Source organism: Passer domesticus, chromosome 7 (assembly GCF_036417665.1).
Source record: "Passer domesticus isolate bPasDom1 chromosome 7, bPasDom1.hap1, whole genome shotgun sequence".
In the NCBI taxonomy this organism is placed as follows: Eukaryota; Metazoa; Chordata; class Aves; order Passeriformes; family Passeridae; genus Passer; species Passer domesticus.
The window spans coordinates 32084338-32112264 of NC_087480.1; the positions used below are offsets into that span (position 1 = coordinate 32084338).

Here is a 27927-nt window from a genome sequence, read left to right on the forward strand (position 1 = left end):
ATGCCCATGGCTCCTAAAGTTAACCTTACTGACATTGATGTCACATGAAATGACATACAGCCTTCTCTTCAGCCCCCAGAGGCACTCCATCCGCCCTTAAGCTGCTCTGTGCAGCCTCAGTGCCATGTGCTGCACACAGCTTCATCCACAGCACCCTGACTTCAAACTCAGAGTTTCTCAGCATGTCCTTCGAGCTTTGGCTGATCAATCATTTTGCAAGCAGATATTTTAATTTTTGCACCATTCTTCAGAAATTACAACCACCCACTTCTAATTTCCAGTTTGTCCACTAAATGCTCTCGCTTTTACTTCTTTGTCTCTGGATTTATTTTTACTTGCAATCTCCCACACAAGATAGACAGTCTTTAGTTCAGAAAAAAAAAAAAAGTGTTTTTTTTTAAATTTTAATTGGTTACTAAATAACCCAAAACTTCTCATTTCAGTTTGCATAAGGTAAAAATTTATTAATCTTTGAGGTTTATCAGCACAGATTATCTCTTCACATACAAGTCTGATGTCAGTTAAGTTTCTTGGGTTTAAGTTCAGTTTCTGTTGGAAGTGTCATAGGAACAATACATCTAATAAAGAAACATCTTCAGTGTTAGCTGAATGAGGCACTGGAAAGGTTAAAATTACTGCAGTAATTAATTTATTAAGCATTCAATAGTTCTCATGTTTTTAATGGCAGTATCTCATTTTGATTTCTCAGGTAGGACACTGAGCTTTGAGAAGACATGACCTCATTACTTCCCATAATTTTGTTGTGTTTTACTTACACGGGTACTTCTGGTGAGAGTTCCACTGTGGCCTTTTTCTTGTGGAGCTGAGGAGGATGGGAATGGGAGATACTAATATTCAAAAGAAATTTTAAAAACCCAACTCTGCTAGGAATCCAAATTTGTGAAGCATTAAAAGAAGAATAAGATATAATCTATCATGATTTTTTTTTAAGAGTTAACTGAAAAACTCTCATATGCTACATGTGTGATACAAATTTTAAAATCAGACTGAATGGGAAACAGTGCAAACTGCCTTTTGTAACCCAAGGGACTTTAGGAAGCAGAATTACAGTTTAAACCTAATTTTCAATTTCAGAGAAGGCTTATGCATCATATCATGCATATTTTAAAATGGCTTTAACCGCAGCTGTGTTTAATAATTTATTCTGCCTTTTACAGATAAGTAAATAAATATAGACTGCATGACTTTATTTCACTTTTCTGCAATAGTGGTGGTCACATGAGCTTTTTTTACCTGTTATGTCTGTAAAATACTGTCCGTGCTCATCTGCCATAATTTTGTTACCTGCTGATTTCAGCTCCCAGAAAATATTTGTAATTTTAGCCTCCACATTCCATCTAAGCTGATTTAAGAAAGATTTGGAGCATGGAATATAATTCAGAGGTGAATTATGAGGGGCCACTGTGCCAGGCAGCTTCTAGATGGGGATGAGTGGCTGTGTCCCTCTTTCAGCACCCACCAGCCGTGGTCTGAAGGGCCTGTCCCACTCACTCTTCAATGACCCTAAATGGGTTTTACGCCTTAGATGATTGAATTATTCCTGTACTACACAGCAAGCAATTGTGTCAGTCCTGACTGCAGCAGTGTGCTGTACACCTCCTGAGAATTCACTTGGAAATCTGAAGGAGTGTGGAGAGGGGTGGAATAATCACATACAATCTTTCCCCCATTCACCCACCTTTTTCCCCCATTAATAGAAAGCTTATACTAAATCTAGGCCATGAAGTAGCCAAATTGCCTCCAAGTCAGTCTCTGTTTTGTCAGCACTGCTGCTGGTGCTAATGAGCATCCCTGTTTTGAATTGTAAGCTACAGTAATTATAGTAACAGTATTAATGACCCTGTAAATGCTTCTGGGCCATTTTGGCTGCTGCAAGATGACGATACAGGAAAATGAATAAGTTATTTTAAAACCAGATAAAGCAGACACAGAATATTATGTTGATGACATGACTAGAGATCTAGAAAGCTCCAAAAAAAATTTGTGATGAGAACTAAATGTCCTGTTTCCCAACCATTTCTCTAACCACTGAAAAATGTTGGGAAGGAGGCTACTGATTTTTAAGCCCTCAAATCAAGATTCTCTCTGAAATGTGAGAACAATATTGAGTTAATGTTCTATTACTTGCAGAAATACATTTTTCAACGGTTAGATGAATATTACATGTATTTTCATAACAAACTCCATGTGACATAAAAGTCACATGGAGTTTGTTATGAAAATTGTATAGAGAATAAAGTGCAGGATGATGAGGTGATGTCCTGATCTTTGGGCCTTCCTGTTCTTTGGCTGAAAAGTGTCTGCACTGGTTTCTGTTTGTGTTTGAGAAGGTCCTGTCACAGCTGATGATCAGGTCATGCTTGATTTGTATACACACAGTAGCTGTCCTCCATGAAAGAAATATTGACTGCCAGTGTTAGCAATAAGGCCATGGTATTGTACACTGAGAATGTCATGTTTTCTTTTTACAGGGAGTCTCTGAGAGATTCAGGCTTTCAGTCCAGCTGAAGAGAAGTGCAGCCCTGACTGAACAGTTCAGCTCAGCACAAAGGGAAATCCTCCTTTGTCAGTAATCCCACAGCATCTCTCTCCAAAGCTGTTTTCCTTACTTCCCAGGTAAATGCAAACTTTGCTTCCTCCATTTCCATTCTCATGTTCTGGCACTGCCCGGGCTTCTCCACGGCCAAGCTCCAGCACTGTTCTTATTCAAATCCAGTCTTACCAGTATGGCTTTTGTTGGGTTAGGTTTCTGCTGAAGGGAAGCAATATTTATGAGAATAAAAACAAAACACCTAAACCAATAGTATTTTTACTGTTTTTTCTTACTGGAAAGAATAAGCATGGAAAGAATCTTCACTGAAGAGCATGGGCTGAAAACATGAATTTCCATGTAAAGACATTTGAAGACTTGAAAATTAAAATTGTCTGTTTTGAACTAATTTGGTTTTAATTAATAATTCTGCTCTTCAGTCACTTCTGACCAATTTATCACTCCTCAATATTTTTGTTGTTTATTCCTATTTGGAAACAATAATTGTATGTAAAATTTAATAATAATATGATCCAAGTCATGGTTGATTTTTTATCTCTTCCCCATGAAGCAAATCCAGAAGGAAGAGAGTTCTATTGGAAATGTAGAGGATCTTGCTGTCTGCTAATTCAGGGAATTTGTTTAGTGGTGCCCTTAAAAGATGCATCCCAGGGGAGGGGGTTGTTGTGTGGGGTTCTTCAGTTACATAAGGAGAATCATTGCAACGCCTGCACACAGCTCGTGTTGAAAAACGTGGTTTTCTCCTTTGTTACTGCTGCTTAAAAGGAAGGAAACGAAATTGCATTGTTTCAGATATGAAGCACTGGCAACAGGAACATAACATTTTGCATTTGGGGTCTGCTAGCCAGGCATTGCTAAAGGATTTTTTAAGCCATCCCTGATGAAAACTCAAGAGTGGCACAGGCTTGGGAGTCTTTGTAGCTTCATCAGAACTTCTGCCGGGGAAAGTGTTTACATCCGTGCTAAACTGAATTAATTTATTTGGTCGTTTGAAAGATCAGAATAAGAAAGTGAGTCTGCAAAGTTCTCAGCTGTATTCATTTCCTGCCTGGCCCGCGGTTCCCGGCCGGCACCTCTGATTAGTGCTGTTTACAAGTGACATGCATCACTGTCACCATTAATCTTCAGGCAGTCGTTTCCTCGGCTGAGCCCTGCGGTGTTTGCAGCCAGCTCTGACATCAGTGCTCATTAGACAATGGCGTGTTAATGACCAGCTTCCGGAAAGACTCACCTTTCACACTCACAGGCCTCTTTTAAAAGTTTTTTTCGTTGTGCTATTCACTGGAAATGCTGAAGGCAGGAATGTTCTCTAAATGCTGCCCAAAATATCCTTCCTACTGCCGTTCTGCACTACTGGATTTATTTCTGTCTTACAGAAACCCAGAAGGACTCCTCACATGACAACCTGGTCTTGGGGGTTTTTTAAAGTATTTTTTTTTAAAGACAATGGAGCAAACCCATGGCAATGGAGCAAACAGTCGCAAGTATTGGGCTGAGAATTTTCTGGTCCTTCTGGGAAAGATGTGGGACTGTTGTTTGGTCATGCACAAGAGGGCTGTGACTCCTAGTCCACTGACTATTAACCGTAATATCAAACTCCCTACAGAACACAAGGGAATAAATTCTGTGTTGCATCAGGACTGAGTCTACTATCACTGAACTACTGGGTGGTTTAAGCAGAGCCAACACGTTTAATGCTGGGTATGTCCTTACTCTGCTTTTCCAGTCAGAGTATCAGGAACATCTCAGGACCCTGCAGCCTAGGCTGAGTTACCAGAGCAGGCATTGTCAAACCTCCACAGCTATTCTGCAATATCTTTTTTCAGCTTATATGTTATTCTATTTTATTGTTACTTCTTCCTGATAACACTTTGTTCTTGTGTCCTGAATTTAGCTGAGGCAAATAGTCCAATGGTTTACAAAGGGGTATGGTGGATTTCCCACCAGAGCAGTAAAAAATTGGTACCCAAAAAACTTGAAAATATATAGCTAAATTTCCATGTGAATATGTAAATATATTATCTTCAAAGTCTGTCAAAAGAAGACAGCATCTGAAGATATAAAAGCTACATGTCAGTCTGATCTTTCTGTTCAGTAATTACCCAAGGACGTTCATCATTAAAATTAGGTAAAAATAATAATGTTACATCACATTTCAGTGCAATCTTCAGAATGACTGAGGAATTTTCCAGGAAGGTTCAACTGATTTTTGAGGATTGAAAAAAAGCTGTATTCAAAAATGTAAGCTGGGACAGCTTTATTTCCTAGACTATGGAAGTTTTGCTGTTGTAGTTTTCTTTTCCTCCTCCCAAACTTAGAAATCTAATGAGGAGTTTGGCTTTGAGGCAGGGACACTCCTTGTCAGCCTTTACCAGTCAGTCATAATCTCTCTTTTTGCTAATATCAGAATTTCCAACAAAAGCCTTCTGTCACCAGGCATCAGGGTACCAGCTTTCCCAAAACTGCTATCCAATTTTTTCAGATTTGCAGGAACCCTCAAGAAAACTTGCTGGTTACCTAACACAGTGAGAGGCTGAGGGCTATGAATCCTAGAGAACCTTCAGGGAAGCTTCAGGCATAGCAGAGACAAGGTCTAGTAAAGTCCTTGTATGAATGTTTAATTCCAGTCAGTCGTGCAAGAAATCTTATCTGATTCGTTTGCAGTGTTGTGTTGGAGCCTGTGTGATCTGGCAAAGATCTGAGGCATTTTGGGACCCAGCAGATGTGAGCAGCAACAGCAGAAACAATTGAACCCATCCTTCATTCTGCTAGGCAGCAGGATGGATTTTATGAATTCCACACTGTCATCCTGTGCTGTTATTACCATGACAAAAGACCTTGCCATTTGGGCACTATCCATTCCTCAAATTTTTCAGGCTTTTAGCCTGAGTCATGGCATGCTTCATGATTATTGTGGGTTTGATGATACACTTCTTAGCTTTTGCACGAGTTGTCCTTGATGACCTCTGGTTTTCACACCAGATTTTCATCAGGCCCAATCTGCTGCTCCTGTCTTTCTCCTCTGTGTTTTTCTGCCACAGCTAGAATAACTGGAATCACAAAAATAAGTTTTGCAAAGCTTGCCAAAAATGCTTCCTCAAAACAGAGGAAGCATGATATTTGCAGTTATAGTATGCACACTAGGAAGGGAGCTATTCTAGTCTCTCTGTTGAGTGAAAACAGATGATAATTTATTAGCTTCTGCTGTCAATTTGATAAATATGAATCTTTAATAAATTTGATATTGCTGTGGTCGCCAAATCTAATATAAATGTTGCACTTCATCTGTTGCTGATCAGCCTAGATTGCCTGAGGACAGACCATTGATCTGAAATGTGTCCTTGTGGCATGTATAAAACAATTTCCATTCCAGTTTGCAGTGACCACAAGCCATTTTTTGCAATTCCTAGGGAAGGTCTGCAGATCAGGAGATCCTTTGCTTTACTTGATCCACAAGCACCTTTCAAATCCTAATTTAGAGATTTTCACTGAGGCTAAGTTTGGGGGTTTTTTCAACCCAGAATGATCTCCAAGTTTAAAACGTTTGCTTTCTGATTATCAAATTCCAGTCTCATCCTGACACTGTAGATACATGTTGCCCAGAGGATGGGTATATGGGCACCCAGCCCTTCCAGCACCAAAATAAGGCACCTCAGCTGGTGGCTAACTGTAGCCACGGCTGTCCCGGTGCTCCATCTGTTGGAAAAGTTCTGACATGTCCTTTCTCCCTCTCAAGGACGTGAACACCTCTGCCTGGGAGTCAACATCCCATCCTCCAGTCAAACCCAAAAGAGCAGAGTGCTGTGTCCCTCTGCTGCTGGTACCTTCCATCCTCCCCAGCTCAAAGGCTGGTGAGGGGGACTTGGTTCAGCAGCAATGAACAGAGCAGCCTTTATTAAGGACTAAGAAATAATCAGTGCAATAGTCTGACCTTTTGGAAATATTCTTCCCAGGTGATTCCCTGGTGAAAGGAGTCAGTTGTTTGAGGTTTTCCAGGGAACACAGAGCCTGATTTCCAGCAGAGGGCACAGGCTGAGGGACAGCCGTGGAGAGTGTGGCACTACAGCTCCTCCCGGCCCTCCTAGGCTCCTCTCTTTCATTAGCACGCTCTCTCTCTTCTCTAGATGTAGTTTAGCCACAGCTTGCCTCGGGTTTCACCCGAGGCTCAGAGCTTTCTGTGAGCAGGGTCAGACCTGCAGACAGCAGAAGGAGCAGCTTTGGTACCCCCATGTGTCCATCCCACACCTCCAGCAGATCCCTGCTGAGTCACACAGAATCACAGAATCAATTTGGTTGGAAAAGACCTCTGAGATCAGTGAGTCCAAGCTCTGGCCCAACAACACCTTGTCACCCAGACCATGGCACTGAGGGCCGTGTCCAGTCCTTAAACACCTCCAGGGGCGGTGACTCCACCACCTCCCAGGGCAGCCCCTTCCAGAGTCTAATCATCTTTCCTGTGAAGAAATTCTTCCTCCCCTGGCACAGCTTAAAACTTTGGTCCTATCACAAGTAGCCTGGGAGGAGAGGCTGGACCCCACCCGGCTCTAACCTCATTTCAGACTTCCCTTGTATCTGCAGTTTCACACCAGCTCATCCCAGACGTGTGCCATGATGTGAAGATCCTTGTCAGCTGCCAGACCTATCAATGACAAATCTTCTTTGGTGTTGATGGCACAGGCACTGTTTATTTCTGTTTCTGTTACTTTTGTGGCAGGGCTGTGCAGACGTGGCCAAAGACACAACTGTTCTCTTGATGTTTGCACCTGTAGTCATTATTGTTATGAATAGAAAGTTGTATTTTTTTTTTAAGTTTCAGAGTTAAAAAAACCAAGCCAGACCGAGTCGGACTCCTTTAGTTTCGCTGCAGAAGAAAAGCCCTTAATCACCAGTGAATGGCGGGTGATTAACTGATTGTTTCCCTGATGCTAGCTGTATGCCAAGGAGATACCAAAGGAAACCCTCCAGGGTAAAGAGATGGGCAGTGACACCAGAAACAACATGCAAATAAGAAACGCAGTGCACCCTGGATTGTTACAGTTTTACAGTTTTTATAAGAAAAACCCCTAAAATCACGAGCCATAAGTGACTTAAAGTGACGTCTAAGGATGGGAGCATTGTCCCGTACCTGCTTAAACCTTTTTATTTCTCACTCTAACCTGAAAAGAAACTGATTAAAGAGACCCCCCGGGTTTCTAAACCAACAAACCAAGGACTCAACGACTCTCCCGTGAGGACAGAGTCCCCAGTTCTGTCTGCAGACCAGCGGACAAAACTGCATCATCCTCCTGCTTCGTGCCACGCCTGGGAGCAGCGGCGGCGAGGGCGCAACCTGTCGATTTCTTCCCACCTGAGCTGATTCTTCTTAATAAAGGCATTAAAAAGGAGAAAGATCTCCTGCCCATTTATTTCAGCTTGGGGACTCATCCGGGATAGCCACGCCTGAAGAGGACACCAGGACTGGGACGGCCGCCCACCCTGGACCTGCAGGACAGCTGGCTATCAGGACCAGAGAAGATCGGCTTGGGACAGTGACACGGAGCAGCGTTGGATAGGTGAGAATATCCGGCGGCGGGAGAGGGAGGCGAGCGAGTGTGTGTGCGTGAGACGAGGGCCGGCAGCTCGGCCCCTCGAAGCGAGTGAGGACCCCTCAGTACCGCGGTTCCGCACCCCCGCGAGGGGGCCGGCCGGGAACAGGGGGAAGCGAGTGGAACTGGTGATTGAGGTGCCTCCAAAGGGGTAAACAGGACCCCCCTCCGGGCGTGCGGAGGAAATAGCTGTGTGAGTGGCACGCACCCCAAAGGCTCTGATACAGATCCTAACGAAGGAAGTTAGGATTTAGGATATCAGGCAGTTTGGCCCAGACAAAGGGCGCCTCAGAAGCCAGGGTTTCGATGGTTTGACTGTTTGAGCCTTGGCAAGGGAAGGCCAAGGTCTCTCTAAGTCCTGACGAAGGAGGTCAGGCGAACCTCAGAGGTCAAGACCTCGAGGATGTTTTTTTGTATTTTGGTTGTTTGTTGAGTCTTGGCAAGAAAGCCAAGGTCTTAACAAAGTCCTGACGAAAAGGGTCAGTGAAATTGGAGTTTTGGCAGGAGGTCGAGACTTCTTAAATAAGATATATTTCCTTTAGAGAAAAAGACATCTTGTGATTTGGCAGAAAATAATGGGAGGGTGCGGTAGTAAGAAAAGTGGCCAAAGATTAAAGAATATACCTCCCCACAGTCCCCTAGGTGAACTATTAGAGAAATGGGACTTTATAGAAAGTACAGAAGGATTAGATAAAGTTAAGATGATTCATTACTGTTCAGAAGTGTGGCCAGAATTAGAAGTGCAAGGAGGATGGCCATGGTGTGGGACGAAAGACAAGTGGATGTGTCAACAGCTGAGTAACTATCTGACGGCTAGAGAAAATACTGATGCTGAGGAATTATTATATGTAGCTTGTTGGTTGAATGCTATACAGAAAGAAGGAGTGCAAATTTGTAAAGTGCAGAGCAAGAAAGAAGGGAATGAAAGAGGAGATGCTAGAATTAAGGAAATTGGTAAAAGGTGGGACCCCCTAGACTACTTGCCTCCTGATGCCCCTCTACCTTATAACCCTCTCCTTTGAGCACCTCAAATAGCAGATCCAGTTCTTCTCCCAGCTGCCATGGGGGCCATTCCCTCACCACCCCCTTCGACTCCTTCAGCTGCTTCTGCACCACCACTAATACCTACTCCACCTGCTGCATTCTCCACCCCTTCTCCAGCTCCACCTAACATGCACCCAAGCTCTTCTCCCCCTCCTACGGCAGTCCCTCCACCTCCTCCTAACTGTGACATAAATACCTCCTTATCTAATAACCCCTTATCACCAGGTATAGCCGTTGACTTACAGCAGGTCCAAGTTAATGCTAATACCCCTCAAGTGAACAATCTTGTGTCTGAAGATGGGCCATACTGTAGTACCCGATCCAGGACCTCCAAGGCAGAGAGACTTTTTCCCCTTAGAGAAGTTCCTATGGGAGGAGTAGCAGGAGGTGTTAGTTTTGTAAATGCTCCTCTAACTGCTTCTGACGTGAGAGGATTCAAGAAGGAGTTAGGGAATTTAGTTGAAGACCCCGTGGGCATTGCTAACCAAGTGGATCAGTTTTTAGGTCCAAATTTCTACACTTGGGGAGAGATGAATTCCATTCTAAATATATTATTTTCCCCAGAAGAGTCCCGAATGATTAGGGCCGCAAGCATAAGAGTTTGGGAAAAAGATAACTGTCCAGGGCCCCAAGTGCCATCAGGAGAAGAAAAATTGCCACTAGTGGATCCCAATTGGAATCCTAACCAGGAGGAAGGGAGGAAGGCCATGATGGAGTACAGGTCTTTGATAATTCGGGGGATCAGAGAATCAATTCCCAAAGGAACTAATACAAAACTGGCATTTGAAGGTATACAGGAGAAAGATGAAACTCCTACCGCTTGGCTTAATCGCCTGAGGCGGAACTTTCAATTGTATTCTAGAACAGACCTGGACACTAGCGAAGGTGAAATGCTACTAAAAGTCCATTTTGTTACTAAATCTTGGCCTGATATACGAAGAAAATTGGAAAATATTGAGGATTGGCAAGAAAAAGATATTAATGAGTTATTGAGGGAAGCATTGAAAGTGTATTTAAGGAGGGAAGAAGAAAAAGCAATAGCCAAAGCTAAGATCATGGTTGCTATAGCCAGAGAAAGTGTGGGAGCAAACAACCCTTTCCTGCAGTCCAAGGCTACAAAAGAGTGGGGGGGTCCACCACCAGGAGCAGGCAAGGATACGGCAGTACTGTCAGGGACAGGAGGCATGGAGAGGCCTCGAGTCCCTTTGAGTGAAAGCTGCTGTTATTACTGTGGAGCAACTGGACCCCCCGCCCAAGACTGTTTAGCCTAAAGTTGTGAAACCTTTGCTAGCTTATCAAGATAGCAAAGGAAGCAGCTTTAAGACCAGAGGATCTGGTAAAAGGTTTTTTTTAAGCAGAAACCACACCCGAGTAGGGAAAAAGAAAAAAACTCATATTTTGTGAAATTTAAAGTTACATCAAGGGATATGGGGGAGTGGTTAATATCTGAGAGACGAGTGTTGCTAAACAAAGCACTTGCTGGGATAGTGCTAACAGAACTACAGAAACTAACCCACTGGGGAGTCCAAGGACTATGTGATTATTTCCTAAGAAATAACCTGTACATAAGCGGATATGATCTAACAAAAACAATTATAAAAGAGTGTTTAACTTGCCAAAAAGGTGAACCAGAATGAAATAGTGAATACCTTAGACTCAGACTGAGGTCCAAATTTGTGGCCCAAACATTGCAAATTATAATTGAAGCTTCAGGAATAAAGTGGAGATTGCATACTCTGTGGCACCCCCAGAGTTCTGGGAGGGTGGAACAAATAAACAAAATTCTCAAAAATGAATTGGCTAAAGTGTTTACCCCTAGCGCTCTTGCGCATCAGGACAAGACCCCGGTCTGATATAAGGATTTCACCTTATAAAATTATTTTCGGATTGCCATTCTTGTTAACACCCTATAGCACAGGAGACTACCTGGAACGAGAAATTTGAAGGCCCCTTTCAGGTACTCCTCATTGCTAATTCGGCCGTGCGAACCAGAGAAAAAGGTTGGACTCACATTACGAGAATTAAAGGACCAGTCCCACCCCCGAGCATTGGACAAAATTCTTCAGTGTCTGGTATTGGACCAGATTCCACACCACTCTCACCCCCGAGCATTGGACAAGATTCGTCAGTGTCTCCCTCTGGTATTGGACCAGATTCTACACCACCCTCACACTCTAACTCAGGACAAGATTCAACTGCATCAGGAGTTAATTCAGCTGAGTATACTATTATAAAAGGACCAAATGACTTAAAATTGACATTCAAAAAGACTGATAAACTGCGTAAGAAAAAAGTTTAGAATCATAACATGTCTTGAAGTGTTTTAAGAAATTTGTAAAAGTTAAAAATTGTTAATAAGTAATTCTGGTTAAGTCGTCCTAACTTAGTACCAAAGACCCCAGGTTAATCTTCTCCAGAGTGCTCCCCTAGGAGGGACCAAATTAGCAGGGACAGATCAAGAGAGGTTTAACCAGAGGAGCAAGAGACTCTAAAGAACTTGGAGACTTCTTCTCAGCAAAATCCTCAAGAGGCAAGGCCGGGTGGGCAGGCTGTGCAAGATGACCCATACCGGACTCTTGGGAAGGGTAGGAGTGCTGGCTCTGATTGCTGGTGGTGCTCTGGAGAGCCCAGGAGAGCTGTGCAATGAGTACTGCCAACCTTTCTATGAGAAAGAAGTAAGCTCCTTGCTGAGAGTCCACAACAATTGTGTTAACCTCTCCCAATTGATCTTTTATCAAGAGAATAAGAAAATATATTGGATGACCCGGAACACCGCCACCTTTAGGCAGCCACTCCTGGGAGAGCACCCTGTAGGAGAAACCTGGTGGTGCTTTGAACGTGATGCTACTGAAGCAAACCTGGTAAATCTGGTAAAAGGAAAAAGTATTTCTAAATATTGGGAGGGCACGACAAAAATTAATATCTTTCAGGAAACCCCTAAACACCTGTTTTGGGTCAATGGTACCACAACATCCACTGAATTGCCAAGAAGCTGGTCTAGTGGTGGCATCATTAGAATTATAAAACAAACTGTCTTTATAATACACAAAGAATCTGGATCAAGTTTAAGAGTTCCTATATATGAGGATTTGAGAAAAACAAAACTGAAGGAACAATATATGTTAAACAAAATTTTGAAACTACAATCAGAATTAGAAGTAATATCTAATCAGACCGCATTGGCTCTTAATCATATTAATGACCAACTCAACCAAACCAAAACAGTAGTTTATCAAATCAAATTAATTGTGGCAGTCATTAGAAATACTTTAAACGAAATAAAAGAACTAGCATATTTACAAAATCAAAAGACTCCTACACTTGATTCCAGTTGGTGGGATAATCTATGGATTTTCAAAAAAAGTTGGAAAACTATAACCTTCACTGTGGGTACACTTGTTAGTCTGTTCTTATTTCCATGTTTAACAAAAATAGTGACATCTGCTGTACAGAATAACCTCAGAATCTCTAAAGAAATTAACCTGAAAAAACCAAAAAAGGTAATGAAGCTTAGTAAATATGATCACCCAAGTGCTGAGGAAATGTATGATCAATACAAAAAATATAGGAAATTCTATGTTAATGAACCAAAAATTATAAGCTGATGCAAGCTTAAGCTTGATCAAAGAAAAATAGGGGGGAACTGTTATGAATAGAAAGTTGTATTTTTTTTTTAAGTTTCAGAGTTAAAAAAACCAAGCCAGACCGAGTCGGACTCCTTTAGTTTCGCTGCAGAAGAAAAGCCCTTAATCACCAGTGAATGGCGGGTGATTAACTGATTGTTTCCCTGATGCTAGCTGTATGCCAAGGAGATACCAAGGGAAACCCTCCAGGGTAAAGAGATGGGCAGTGACACCAGAAACAACATGCAAATAAGAAACGCAGTGCACCCTGGATTGTTACAGTTTTACAGTTTTTATAAGAAAAACCCCTAAAATCACGAGCCATAAGTGACTTAAAGTGACGTCTAAGGATGGGAGCATTGTCCCGTACCTGCTTAAACCTTTTTATTTCTCACTCTAACCTGAAAAGAAACTGATTAAAGAGACCCCCCGGGTTTCTAAACCAACAAACCAAGGACTCAACGACTCTCCCGTGAGGACAGAGTCCCCAGTTCTGTCTGCAGACCAGCGGACAAAACTGCATCATCCTCCTGCTTCGTGCCACGCCTGGGAGCAGCGGCGGCGAGGGCGCAACCCGTCGATTTCTTCCCACCTGAGCTGATTCTTCTTAATAAAGGCATTAAAAAGGAGAAAGATCTCCTGCCCATTTATTTCAATTATGACAGCTGAGTGCATGCAGGAACTCACGTCATCTCAACTGTAAAAAAACAGGTGGGCTGGGACCTGGGGTCCTTTTATGGCTTCTGAAGGATCATTTGGCACTGCTTTGCCCCAGTGCTTGCCATGCTGCACTCATTTAGCTGGTGTGATGGTTATCTAAGCAGAGCTGAAAACAAAGGACCCCAGCAAGCCCTAAGGGCAGAGCCAGAGCAGATACTTCAAAGCAAAATCCCGGGCTTGTGCCTAGGACATGTGAGGGAAAGCCTCCTGTGCACAAGTGAGCCTCTCTGAAGTCTCACTCCAGCTGCTGCAAAACGTGCTCCTCTTCAGGTGCCTTATTTATCTGCACTTTCTGCTTATCATCACTTGAGGGCAGTTAAGCTCATGACAGGTCTTGCTCTAGCCAAGTGTGATTTGATCAAATGTTAGCATTTTAGCTGTTAAAGTAAAACGCAGCAAAGCCAAGGAAAAAGTCATTGCTTTGGGGCTGACGGTGTCCAGATTGTGCCAGGGAAACTGTAGCTGTTAATCACCATCTTCCTGGGTGGGAGAGGATGCTCTCCTTTTGCTTGAATACACCCTGCTTCAGTAGATTGGCTGGTGCCCCTAAGATCAAAAATACTACTTGTGAGATTATCCTGCAGCATTTCTTGACACAGTCTGGCCTGGCAGGGCTAGAATTCTTGGACAGAATTTGCTAGCAAACCATGTTAGTCATAAGAAAAAAAAATTGTCGTCCAGTGACCAGTGTCCATCTCTCAGCGTGTAACTGCACATGAATGCCACAACAGTGACAGGAGGCTGAGTAAGTCCAGCCAAAATCAGTTTCTTGGAGAGGATAGAAATTTCCTGTCTCTCATTCTTGGTCTGAGTGACTCAGTGGCTCTGTATGGACACTGTGCAGGGTGTGTTCTGGCACATGAGAAATAATCACCACCAGAACTCCCAAAGAGAGGGGCACAGGGTCCAAGAGGGAAGGCCAAGATGTGTGTAGGGCCATGAGCCTTCAAATCCCACGAGGTGTGTGGTGAAAACCAGCTTGCACCAAAGTGATGCTCAGTGGTGTTTATCTACCCTACAGCAGGCACACAGCTGACTGCTGCCTCCTTGCTGCCCTTCTGGCAGCCCTAGTAGTCCCTGTGCCATCCCTTCACCTTCCATATGACACTATTGTAATTTTTCTCCTGAGTTTTTCCTCTCCCTGCATTAGCAGCTGTGAGCTTTGGCAACAGAGGTGTGGGTGATGGACGCACACAGCTCCTGACCCTGGCCTTAGTGATAAACACTGGGATAAAATATAAGATAAAATACAAGGTAAAATACAAGTGTGATCTGAACTGATACTGAAAGAATAAGCAATATTCCTGTGGCCCTACAAAGCTTTGAGTAGGCTAATTAGCCGGGATGATGGCATGGCTAATTGGACAAGGCTGGGTGTGGTGCTGGTACAGCTGTTTTGCTCGTATATACAGGGAGGAAGCCTTCTTGATTGAACTTGAACTGCCTGTGGATCCTTCCTAACATTCCTGATTGAAGTTTCCTTTTGGTGGGACCAGGTGGCACCTGATCTATAGAAAGGATATAGGATGTCCTATCTCTCCTTGCTCTTTGTGAGTGTTGGACCAGATGGGTTTTGACTCCCTTCCAGACCTCATTTACTCTGTCAGGAAGACTTGAGAGTCCTCCTGAAAACAAACAAGCCAACAAATTGCCCCAGCAAACCAGAAAATCATAGACCAACACAAACCCCACCTGGATGTTTGCCTCAACCTAGCACAGGAACTGAGGAGCTGTACCTTGGGCTCTCTACCAGTTTGCTCTGGGATACATGTTCCAGGGGCTGCAGCTGCCTGGTTTGGCAGGGAACGTGCATGGCTCTGGCTGAACCAGGTGCTACAGATGCTGCTGCTGTGCCTGAGTAATGGCCAGAGGCTTGTGTTCCAAGGAGCAGCTGTTAAAGAGATATCAGGGGACCATTTAGCTGAAGTTACAGCAGAATCAAACAATAAATCCTCTGCCCGATCAGCTGTGTTGCTGCAGGCAGGGCTGTGCTGTGCAGGCCAGCAGTGGGCAGTCGAAGTCCATCCCAGTGCCCACCCAGTGTTCACCCCACACCCGGGGGTGGGGGGCCTGGAGGGGTGTCCCCCACAGTCCTCAGGAGAAAGCAGGAGTTTTGTCTTGTGTCAGATTTCCCCTCGGTCTTTGCACTGCCCTTAGCACCTGAGAGGAGTCTGCTGGCCAGGCAGGAGCTGGGAAGGTTTCAGTGTGAGGAGGAAGGTAAAGCAGCTTTGCTTTGTTTTCTGAAATGAGTGAGGTGATTTCTTCCCTCCATGTCCCAGTCCCAGGCTCTTGTATTTTTCATACTTCATTAAAAGTGTTTGTAATCATATGAGTGACTTCAGAGGTCAATTAAGCCTTCATTTGGAGGCTGCTCTGGGTGCTGGAAGCCCTCCATTAGGCTGGGCTTCTGCCAGGGAAAAAACACTACATAGTCTTTAACAACTGTACCAGCTCTGATCTGCTTAATGTTGATTTTCCTATTAAGTTCAGCTAATACTTTTCTAATTGTGTGAGCTGGGCCTGAAGCCAGGCCTGGTGACTTTTGCCAGCTGCTTTCAAGGCTGAATCAGAGATGAGCAGAACCCTCCCAAACACTTCGCTGCACACGTGCTCAGCCCCGTCTGAACAGCGGCTGCTCTCCCCAAAAGTGACTCAGGCTCTGCTTTGTGCCCCAGGTGCTGTTTCCCAGGGCAAGCCCCATCGAGCCAGGAGATGCGGATGCCAGGGAGCATACTCAGCAGAGCACCAGGAGCCTGGCACTGCATGGAACTTGCCCAGGAGGTGCCAGAAGGGATGCCATGGGCTCAAAGGCCAGCCCACATCTCTGCCTGTTGATTAGCCACAAAGCAGGAATTATTGTGTGTGCTTTCTGAGGCAGGTTATACACTACAACCTGCACAAGAGGGGATATTTGCAAATAGAAGGACATTCACAGCTCTTCCACAATGTGGAAGTCAGGATGCTGGCGTGTTGGTGCGGTAGGAGACTTCAGTCAAGGAGCTCAGAGATGTCACTCACCTGCTGTGAATCTGCTGCTCATGAGAGGGTGGTATGACAAACCTTCCAACCCAAACCATTGCTTGATTCTATGAAATTTAGGCAGATGCATAAACTCATTGCTGGCCAGCAAGGAACCTAAGCACATCTGATTTTATTTAATAATTGAATTGCTTTCTTTAATTAAAAATGACAAGGCAATTAAATAATTTCATTTAAAAAATCTTATTTCATTTCAATTAGCTCTGATTAATGGCTATTCCTTCGAATCAAAATATCAATATGATAGAAAACACTAGTTTGGAATTTTTCATTTCAGGAACATTACTGTCTTTTAACTTTAAAACCCTTGCAGCTCTAATACAATTATCATGTGCCAGTCAAGTTTTAATGCCTTATTACATCTTAACACTGACAAATACAAGAGACTCTGAGCTTGTGTTTGGAGCTGATTTGCTTCTACAAAGTCCCTTGTCTGAAGCCCCTGTGGACTGCAGCCAGCCACTCCCAGGGAGCCTGGGCTGTGTGACCAGGTGCTGGCCAGGGCCCTGGGGTGACAGCAGGCCACCAGAGTTCACTGACAGCCACAGGATTCCCACGTGCTTTGACTCTGCAGATCTTCTGGAGCATTTGTTTTTCAAGGATTTATTTCTCTACTAAGGCAGGATTAAGAATTACATGTTTGAATTAGGAAATAAGGTCTGGAAGCCAAAACTATTTCTTTTCTTGACCATAAAAATTAAAATTTAAAAAGCAGCCATATGACAGGTTCAAAACCCAATTCATCGTGGAATTTCTGGCAGCAAAACATGGCTTCTGTGTAAGGTGTTTGGTACACAGGGAGGGAAGTTTAGAGAGCTTGTAATTCACTGCAACACAGCACTAGACGTCCAAGGAAGTCATAATTGTAAATGGTTTCCTGGTAGCAGAAAGAAGCAGGAGGGAGCCAGGCTGTTTCAGAGCAAAGTTGAAAACACTAATTGATTTTTACTCACTGGGAAAGAAGATGTGGCATGACAAATGGCTTTGTGGTTTGAATCATTAAGGACCGAGGAGAGAGTTGCTGGCTAATGGGGCTGTACTGGGCAGAAATGGCCATGTTGGGCAATTTGCAAGGTGTGCTCCTAAAGCATAGGAGGAGTCATCAGGACCCTGGCTGGCATGCCGTGGTGTGCTAGGGGGAAGAGGGGCTGGAAAGGATCAGAGAGGAACTGGCCAGCATCTGCTGCTTGCTATGACCTCTGGGCAGAGCAGGGCTCCTCATGGGAGGACAGAGATGGCTCTGCCCATCTGGGAGCAGACTCAGGGTGCAGGGCAGTGTATCAGAGCCCCTGAGAGCGCTGACAGGCCTTAGGTGCCCCAACCAGCCCCACCTGGGCTCCCACCCACACCCTCTGTGCATGGACCAGGGGCTCCATTTAAACTCAGCTCTCAAGCTCTGTTGTAGGCTTGTCTGTCTCCAACGCCATCTCCTGCTAGGCCTCTCTAAATGTTCTGATCCATCCCAGGGCTGTGGATGGCCACTGGTTGGTCCCTGTGAAAGCTGCTTTGCTCAGGTGCTGTGGGATGGTGCCTCAGTGAGGACACAGCCAATGCTGGGGTCATCCTCAGCTCCTGCCTTGTCTCCCTTTGGGCAGCATCTCCCCTGCTGCCACCTCCTTACATAGCATGTTTTGCAGCACATCCTCCTGAGAAGGTCACTGGAAGTCTGCTGAGCAGCAGAGGGGGTCACCAGACAAGCTCTGGGAGGAAAGGACTGCTATGTCTTTGGCCTGTCACCTGGAGGAGAGGTGCCTTCTCCCTAGAGCAAACACATTTCTTTGCTGAAATAATAGGGTATGGGTCTGGTGCTCCTTATTTCACATATCATATACACATCAGGGTTTATTCTGGCTCTTGGAAGAAGTGAGCTCAGAAATAATCCAAGGGTCAGTTTTCTAACATTAGGCTGGAATTGTCTTTATTTACTTCTACAGACCTGGCCAAAGCTCAAGGCACTCTAATGCTATGTATTCTTCAGTAAACACAATTAACTGGAAACTCAGAAACACTGATATCATCTTTTCCCTTGTGACTGGTCACTGTGAACTGCTGTCTCCAGCCAGAAATTCAACTTCCTTTTCCCCCAAGGTCAGAGAGTAGGTGGAAATCCATTTAGCTTAAAAAAAAAATAAATTAAAATTAACCATTTTGATGACGCAGCTTAGCTTGGTTAATGGCAGTGGTCAAAGGGTAACAAAGCTTGGGAAGAATGGGAAGGTCAGGATTGTACAGAGACAGTGGGTCCCTCCTATTCAGCAAGAGATGGGTTTTTGTCCCTGAGGCATCCAGGTGGGATCATTAGGATCAGGACATGCCATGCCCCCAACATTCAGCCACAAATCTCCACCAACCTGGAGATCAAAGCTGAATTTTAAAGTCCTGTTTTACCATCTCCCCAAAAACCCTCTCTGAAAGAATGCAGAAAGGCCCTCTAGAGCTTCACCAAGCTCCAAGGCAGAGGCAGATAAATTATATTTTTAATGGGAGCTCTTTGATGTGGTGTTAAAAGCCCTTCTCCAGATGATCCAGCCTAGTACTTCATGATCTTACAGCTGGAAAAATCTTGTCTGCTGCCTAATCTAATCCTTATTTGGTGTAATTGAGGGCAAATATTTCTTGTCCTTACCCAGCATGGACACACTAACAGTTTATCATCTTCCGCTCCATAACTGCAGCCTTTTATGGCTGTGATGTTTAGGTACTTCATGTATCGTTACCCTGCGTTCCTTCGGTCTGCCCACTTCTAGATTGAACAAACTCTCATTCTTCCATCTTACCTTTTAGGTCTGCACTCTGGGCTCTTTACAGTCAGTCTGCAGCCTCCTTGAAGAGCAATATCCATCTTGCAACCTCTTACCAAATGTCTGAAGGAGTCAGAGTCCTGTGATTATCCCACATGTAGGTGTGTAAGGTATTTGTAACAGAAATACTAAGGTTGAAGTGAAGCCTGAATTGTAGTGTGTGTAAAGAATGGACAAAAAGCAACAGGGTGAGGATCAAATGAATGACCTGTACTGGTAAGGTAGAGCACTGCTCCCAGAACTGGGTTTGTAGGGTGCCATTCCTGGTTGTAAAACTGAAGAATGTGTTTATGGCATGACCAAAAGACCTGCAGTCTGGTCAGATCACAGCACAGACCAGGCATCACAAGATCCCAGGTCTCACCAAGAGAATGGCAATTCACACACCACTGCATTTCCTGATGGGCCACCAGGAAAGCAAATGTGTCCAGACTAGGAGAAGCAGATAAGCCTCAAATCTGAAGAGTTTAGCCTGTGCTGTTGGTGGCAGGAAGGGCAGTGTGTACAGTTTAAGGCTCCATTTCTGCACACTGTCCTGTGCTCTTGGCGCATGGTCCCAGCCTGGTAGCCTTTTACCTCCTGGGAAAAAAATTTGTCTGCTTAGCTGTGTAGTTGATTGAAAGCTTCTGTGTCTCATCCGTTCATCCTGTACTGACCTCCAGCAGCCTGTCTGTGTGCATGGCACACTCTGCTCTCCCTCCCCTCACTCCCTGTGCAGGATTGCTCATGTTCTAAATCTCCATGCTTTTCCTCATTTCAGTCTGTAGTTAAACTCTTGCTAAGCTCTTACATGCTAGGTTCACCACTGCTCTTCCATGGCTGCATATTTGGGGATTCTGGACTGATTGAAAAGGGTGAGAGTGTCTCCAGACAAGCCCTGGAGGTTTGATCAGATGTACTTGCTGCTAAACAAAGTATTTGCTTCACTGAATTGCAAACCCTGGATAGTTAGGCCAGTTATGTCCATCAGTGGAGGCTGGTTGAGATAGTCATGTTTCTATACCAGTACTGAAACAGGTTAACTGAAAACACATTAGCAGCTGCAGAACACAGAATAGCTGGATAAAAATATGATGGAGTTTTGGCTTGGAATAATTTCCCTGTCCTTATATAATAATTCCTGATTTTGTGCTCCAGGTCTGTTACTGTTTTGTTGTGATACTGTGAAAACAGAGTTCAAGATAAAGAATTTTCGTAAAGTTTATTAAGGGATAAAATAGACAAAAGTCCAGTGCTGGGGTGCTCCTGGTGGACAGCCAAAGAACATGCCATCACCTGAGGTACATGCATATTCATGTGTTTCATATATTATTCAAGCATTCTTATAAACTTTCTGATGTTTTGGGAATTTCTTTGTTTGGGTTCTTCACATTCTGGCTTATCACCATAACATCCTGTGTGTCAGGTCAATATATTTTATTTCTTCTTCTGTGTCTCCATCCTGCTGTTTTATATCCTCTGATAATATTTTTGTATGTCCTCCTTAAATTTAACATGGTATTCTTTAATTGTCCTCTGGTGCTTTGGTTTGTATCACAGTTATCTTATTACTTGCAGGATTCAGTCAACAGAAAGGAGAACATGATCACTTTACACCATTTGTTTGGTTACATAGAGGTATTTTAACACCTAGTGTACAGCTAAGGTCTATACTAAAGTATATTCACCCGACTACTATTTCTATAAACTGTGCATTACATACTTAAACTTATAGATTTTGTTATACTGACAAACAGCTAAATAAAGGTGACATGATATTATATCTGAATACTTACAATGCAAATGCAAAAAATAATATCTATAAACATGAAAGCCAATATCATATTGCATTCCTCTTTTTTTTAAACAATACTGAGCAGGCATTTGACTGAATTATTTGCTGCAAGATAGTTGGTCTAGGGCTGAGGGAAGAATATCATGCCCTCTTATGAACAACTCTAGGCAATATATGAGAGGGAAATTGCAATGGAGGAAGAAAAATCCTGCTTTTAGAGCTGCCCCCATTTCCCTTCCCTTATGTACTGCATATTACCTTGAGTGACTCAGACAGAACAGACAAGCAGGATTTTAGAGGTAATTTCTTCAAAATTTGAGTCTACTTTGGTCTCTGCTGCTGACAGAGTCCATCCTGCCTTCTGTACTGCCCTGTTGGGGTTTAGACCAAGTATGCATATACTGGAGAATTTAAAAAGCACAGTAGGGTCAGCCTCTGTTATCCAGGAGCTATAAGTAAAGGCAATCCACAGCTGGATGTAGGAAAATGGAAAAATACAGCAGCAAACCCACTCTTGTCAGCACCAGATTTCAAGCAGCAAAGCAATTGTGAGAAGCTCAGCAAGATCACAGTGATGTACCTTGGACACGAGCGTACACAATGTGGGTATCGTCTGTTGTCAGCTCCTGTTCCCTCCTAGTATGAGCATGGTGGGAAATGCTTTTTGAGGACCATCCCTGGGGAGTTGGCACCAGGCTGAAGATGCTGCAGTGGGATATGCTGGCTCTAGGACAGTGGATTCTTGAATGGGAGCAGTCTGAGCCTTCATGAGAAATGCCTTGAGCCATGCCTTCAGGGGTTAGGGCACTTCTTCAGCAGGTCGTGCCCTTGGCCACATCCCTGTGACTTTAACGTTGTGTGATGGGGATACAGCTGGCAAGACAGCGGGCCTCTGTGCCTCCTGCTGCCTTCCTGCACACCTCATGGAGCAGTCTGCTCTGAGAGGTGCTCATTAACCCTCAGAGAGAAAAGTCCTGTTTGAGCACAGTTTTTGCTCGGTACAGAAAGTATCCCAGTGCTCACTGGGAAGCTGCAGCAGAACAGCTCACAGACCAGGGAAACATGCTCAGGGTGGTGCCTTCAGACTGCTGTAGCACAAGGATCTGAGCACAAGTGATTAGCAGGGAAACCAGGCAGCTTCGGAGCTTGTTTTGATTTCTGCTGCATCCTTCCAGTCTAACACACTTAGCACACATCAGGGAGCAGGGCAAGGAGACGCTCTGTTCTCATATCTTGTGAATTCAATCAGTTGCATAATATGAAACACAAGCAGCAGGAACGTGATCAAGTGCAGAGAAGGGACACATCAAGCACTTTATTGCGGCTGTGGGAGGGGTGAGCCAGGCCTCTCTCTACCCAATTTATCTTTTCCAAACTGCCTTTGTGCCTGTTTTGCATCAGCTGCCTGTCACTCTAAATACAGCTCGGATTTCAAGGTAGCTTCCCTGGAGCCCTTGTCTACGAGAACAGGAGGGGTAAGCACCCCCTGAAGCCCCCGGAGCGATTCAGAGAGTTTAGATGAGCCACTTCCTCTACATGATACTCGCAGCGGGGCAGGGATTGCTCAGCGGCAGTGCAGGGCTGTGCAGAGTGTGGGGGGAGCCAGGAGCCAGCACGTGTGTGAGGCAGGTGAGAGACAGCACCAGGGCAGGGGTCACCGTATTCAAAGGGCTCCTACGAAGGGAGGGAAATTACCTTTTTTCTTAAGATAAGGCTTAAACTTTTTTTCCGTGTATGTGTCCTCCTGCAGCCAGGAGTAATTTTTTGCACCATGTGAAGGAGTGTGCACCAGGGATCGGGGTATCACGGCAGCCTGAGCTCTTGACTGTTTCCACTCTTGAGCCTTCTGCTTGTCTCTCATCAACAAGTTCTTAAAGATTTTACAGATCCGCAGTGCTTATTCAGAGATGGCGCTGCAGATGCACAAGCCCACATCAGAAGGGACAGACCCTCTGCACGTGGCAGAAACTGCAGCACCCTGAGGGCGAGCCTGAAAAAAGACAGGGAGAGTTGCCGACTTAAAAGACAGTTGTTGATGCCGACTTAGAAAATTACAGATGCCCATTCTGTTTTGTGCCAGTGAAAGGTTTGATGTGATGGTTTACCAGATGCTCTGCATGCCTGCTGGCAGCTCAGCCTCATAGATTTTGGTTGAAGGAAACAGGGTTAAAAGATGGAGAGCAGCAAGGTATGTTGAAGAAAGAGAGGGCAAAAAGAAATCACTTCCAGGCATCTGCCACTGTCACAAGCAATTTGCCTCTTTGCCTAATAAACAGCAACAGCAGTTGCTGTTCAAAGCATGTCTGAAAGCTATGGGAGTATATAAGGACCGTGAGGGGCTTCTGGGTTTTCTTGCTCCATTTTGAAGTTCATCTCTCATCCTTGTTATATTAGCGCTATTTTTAGCTGCTCCTGCTCCGAATATAAGTGATTCTCTATGATGCATCTCAAGCACAAGATGACAGTAAAGATGGTTGGGTGTTGCTGAGCTGAAGAATCATTCTGGAGCTATGTGACACAGCTCTCTTAGAGATCCTACTGCACTGTCCCAAAGCACTGGAGTGCTGCTTTCAGCTCACTGTGACCTCCCTTGCAGGTCAGCAAGGCCACTCAGCACATGCAGATGCTCCCTCCAGGGACAGATGAATGTCCCTGGAGATCCTTGGCTGCTGGACAGTGTTCCCAAGGATTGTTTTGTCCAGATGCTGTGGGATGTGTCCCCCTCCTTCCCATGGCTCATCTCAGGGCCTCTCCTCACAGAGTTTCCTGCCCCTTGTGTACATCACTGGCTATTCTTTCCCTTTCCAGCTCTCATGACCCCAGCCTTTCCTTTCCCAGGCAGTGTGTCTCCATCCCATTTCTCAGCCTGCCCCCCCCCCCCCCCTCACAGGCACCATAAGATGCTGGTGCTCACATAACAGGGAGAAATACAGCTGGTGCCTGGTGGCAGCACAAGGGCAGGACACAGCCCATGGAGCAGAGGTGAATGCACAGGGCAGCATGGCCATGGTGTGCAGCTGTCCCCGTGATATGGGGAGAGGACAAGCAATGCCCAGGAAGGATTTCCTGGCTGATGGGATGTTGGGCATATTTTGCTTGTTGTCTAGTGCTCAGTGTAATAACCCAGGGCCTGTGTCTGGCAATCCTTTCCAGGTGGGACCAGTCCATTAGGGAAATTAAACTGAGTGGCAATCTCATGTTAGATTTCCGTGGGTGAGGTTTAGCTGGACTGACTGGGACTGCAGCGTTATTTCACAAAATGGGGAAATACAATTTCTCACAAACTGCAATTTCTTATGATGAACAAATAAGATAAACACTCTGTTCTTATGGAGTATAAAACTCTTTGTGCATGATTTATACCATGACAATACTGAGCATTGCTGCTCCTTTCAGTGTGATGCATATCTTTACAGCTGACTTGTCTCTCCAGTGATCAGAGACACGTCCTGGAGCTGAACATACTTGATCTGAGGAAGTCCAGGTCCATAATGTCCCTTTGTGGCTCCGTTTATAAGGTTGTCAAATGTAGTATCTCCTTTGATTTTTTGCATTACATCCTTAGAACCACAAGTCCTTTGTGGATGACCATTTAGGATTGCTGCAGTAAGTGTTGGTCAGATTCCTGGATGATCCAAGTGATCCTGTGTTAGATAAGCCAGTTATGGATACACTGGAGGCTTGATTCAAAACATGTGTAGAAGGCCATATTTTTTCCTCAAAACCTATTTCTAGCTGAAACACCAAAGCATGAATGTGCCTTAGGATAGCAGCTTACTGGAAGCTCATCTGCTGAGCCAGTAATTGCAGTCTTTAGCATCCAGCCTGCATCTGGAGTACCAGAAAGACTGGTTTCATAAGAGATGCTAAAATCTCAGGCACTTGCATCCTGCTGAGAAGTTCAGAAGGATAAAATATAACAGCATGAAACAGTTGTTTCCTTTTTTTTGAAAAAGCAGAAGTTTCTGAGTGATAAGGCATTGGATGTTGTCCCTCTGAGCTTCAGCTGCTGGGCACAGCCATGTGCCATATATTTTGCTCACAGATCTTTCTCTATCTTTTTAAAAAAATCTTTCTCTGTGGCACAGTGCAACTCAGGTCTGCCCGGATTTTCAGCATTCCTGCAACATATATTTTAAATAGCAAGATATCCTGACAAAACAGGACTCAGCAAGCAGTGTCTGTTTTCCAGAAGCCTCTGCATATCTGTTATACAGGGTATGCAGTCCCATGCAACCGGTCTCTGCAGCAATTCACATTTGCTCGCTGTAGTAATTCCACATTTTTTGCTACACTGGATGTTTGCCACTTGCAATTTAATTTGTCCGAGCCACTTCCAATACAGAGGTTAAGAAACTTCAGGCAAGAATCAACGTTTCCTCTTCTCCTCTCCTCAGTTTGTGAGGTTTGAACTAGTTGCACATCAGGCCCCTGAGCCGACTGATCTATTGGATATCTGGCACCTTTTAGAATTGTCCCTCAGGATGGGGCCCGCATGAAGACCTTTTACTTCTTCTCAAGTCATTGTATGCAGCACGCTGGCATCACGCAGTGCCTTTGAAAAGGTGCTCTCTGCTGCAGCTGCTTGTCCTTGCTTTTGTGTTTCTTTAGCCTGAAATCGTGATTCTTGCCACCCCATTCACAGGCTTGTAAGATGTTTCCTTTTAAATAACAGGCATACCCTTGAGACAGGCACTGACAGATGCTTGCTGCTTCCAAGCTCCCTTTTGTGAGCTGCCTTAGAGAACTCAACAACTAAACTGTGACCGGGGCAGCAAGCAACGTGCTTGTGACACAGAGCCATGACCTCACTGACAAAACGTCCCTCGGGCTTTTCACGAGCCAATAAAGCTCTAGCTTTTGTTCCCTGGCATGGGCCTTGTAGTATGGCACCTCTAATCTCGCTAAGCTGCCACTGCAAAGATAAGAGGGAAGGGAGCAAGAAAGGTCCTTTTGAGGTTAAGAGAGTAGATCCCGCTACGTCTGCAGTGATGAAAGATTTCGTTTTGTAGCTTGTAACTTCTCATCCTGCAGTGCTTGTCTAGGCAGAAAATAGCTCATTCACATTGAAGGGTTGGGCTTTTTAAAGCTGGAGAACAGGAGCCGCTGCACAGATGGGTTGCTAGGGTGCAGAAAGCACAAGAAGTGGTTTTGTTGCACACTGTACATAAAGACATCTTAATTTCTGATGCATCAACTCCCTTCCTGCCTCCCTTGATGCCTCTTCCTACTCTATACCTTAGGGTTAAGCAATGGGCTCAGGAATGAGGTGTGTGCCAACCACTGACTGTGAGCAAGGAGAGATTGATGGGCCCCACAGGGTCACTCTGGGCAGTCCCACCACCACCCATCACAGCTCCTGGCTGAAGGGGATTTCCCAGTAAGCCTCAAGCAGTCAGTGCAAACAGCTCGTGAAGAGCAGGAAGGAACACAGGACTGTGCATTTAAATAAACAGCAGCTCAGCGTCCTTTGTAAAGACAGCGAGTGTCTCCCTGCCTGGGGCTACACAGCCCTGGGAGTGATCCACACAAGTCTCGGATCAGCTAAGTGCAACTGGCTTGCAGTAGGATTCTTGGAGTAATAGACCAAAGAGCTCTCAGGACAAAGAGTGGTTCTTTTCCATTCATTTAAAAATAAAACAGTACTGGAATTGGAAAGCCATGCTTTCTGATTTTCCCCACAGCATTTTCCTGGAGAAGCTGGAAGCCTGGGGCTTGGACTGGTGCACTTTTCACTGGGTTAAGGACTGGATGGCAAGGCCCAGAGAGCAGTGGTGACTGGAGTTACATCCAGCTGGTGGTCAGTCAGCAGTGCAGTTCCCCAGAGCTCACTGTTGGGCCCAGTCCTGTTTAATATCTTTATCTGTGATGTGGAAGAGGTGATCGAGTGCACCCCCAGCAAGTTCACAGACACCAAGCTGAGTGGGAGTGTTGCTCTGCTGCAGGGCAGGAAGTGTCTGCAGAGGGATCTGGACAGGCTGGATCCATCAGCCAAGGCCAGCTGTATATGGCTCAACAAGGCCTGGTGCTGGGTCCTGCCTTTGGGTCACAGCAATCCCAGGAAATGCTCCAGCCTGGGGCAGAGTGTCTGGGACACTGCTGAGCAGAAAAAGACCTGGAGGTGCTGGTCAAGAATGGGTGAATATGAGCCAGCTGTGCCCAGGCAGGCAAGAAGGCCAAGGGCATCCTGGCCTGGATCAAGAATAGTGTGGCAGTAGGACTAGGGAAGGGATTGTTCCCTCTGTACTGGGCACTGGTGAAGCCGCACCTCAAGTGCTGTTTCCAGTTCTGGGCCCTTCGCTACAAGAAAGACACTGAGGTGCTAGAGTAGGTCCAGAGAAGGTGCCGAAGGCTCTGGAGAGTACAAGTCCTGTGAGGAGCAGCTGAGGGAGCTGTGAGTGTTTAGCCTGGAGAAAAGGAGGCTCAGGGGTGACCTTATCACTCGCTATAACTGCCTGAAAAGAGATTGGAACCAGGTGGGCTTTGGTCTCCTCTCCCAGGCAGCTAGTGACAGGATGAGAGGAAATGGTCTCAAGCTCCACCAGGGGAAGTTCAGTCTGGACATCAGGGAGAATTTCTTCACTGAAAGGGTGGTTAAGGATCAAAATGAGCTACCCAGGGAAGTGGTGAAGTCACCATCATTGGACGTGGCACTCAGCGCTATGGCTTAGTTGGGGTGGAGGTGCTTGGTGAAAGGTTGGACTTGCTGATCTTGGAGGTGTTTTCCAACCTTAACGATTCTTCATGATTAGTCCTCATAATTAAAGTG

At 44.9% G+C, this 27927-nt stretch overlaps 2 long non-coding RNA genes across 3 annotated transcripts in view; both read left to right on the forward strand.

Moving 5' to 3' along the window:
- The window catches only part of LOC135304723 (uncharacterized), a 119037-nt gene extending 99312 nt beyond the window's left edge, over positions 1-19725 (forward strand). The window contains exons 6-8 of one of the 2 annotated variants that reach the window (XR_010365993.1): positions 2493-2637; positions 7383-8124; positions 11115-13632. This is a non-coding gene — a long non-coding RNA (uncharacterized LOC135304723). Of the gene's footprint in view, positions 1-2492; positions 2638-7382; positions 8125-11114; positions 13633-19367 lie in introns of those variants that run through there. The other variant, XR_010365995.1, reaches the window with a different exon arrangement.
- Positions 19726-25646: 5921 nt separating this feature from the next.
- Positions 25647-26626, forward strand: LOC135304725 (uncharacterized). The gene is made up of 2 exons (XR_010366000.1): positions 25647-26116; positions 26402-26626. It is a non-coding gene; the product is annotated as an uncharacterized LOC135304725 (long non-coding RNA).
- The last annotated feature ends 1301 nt before the right edge of the window (positions 26627-27927 follow it).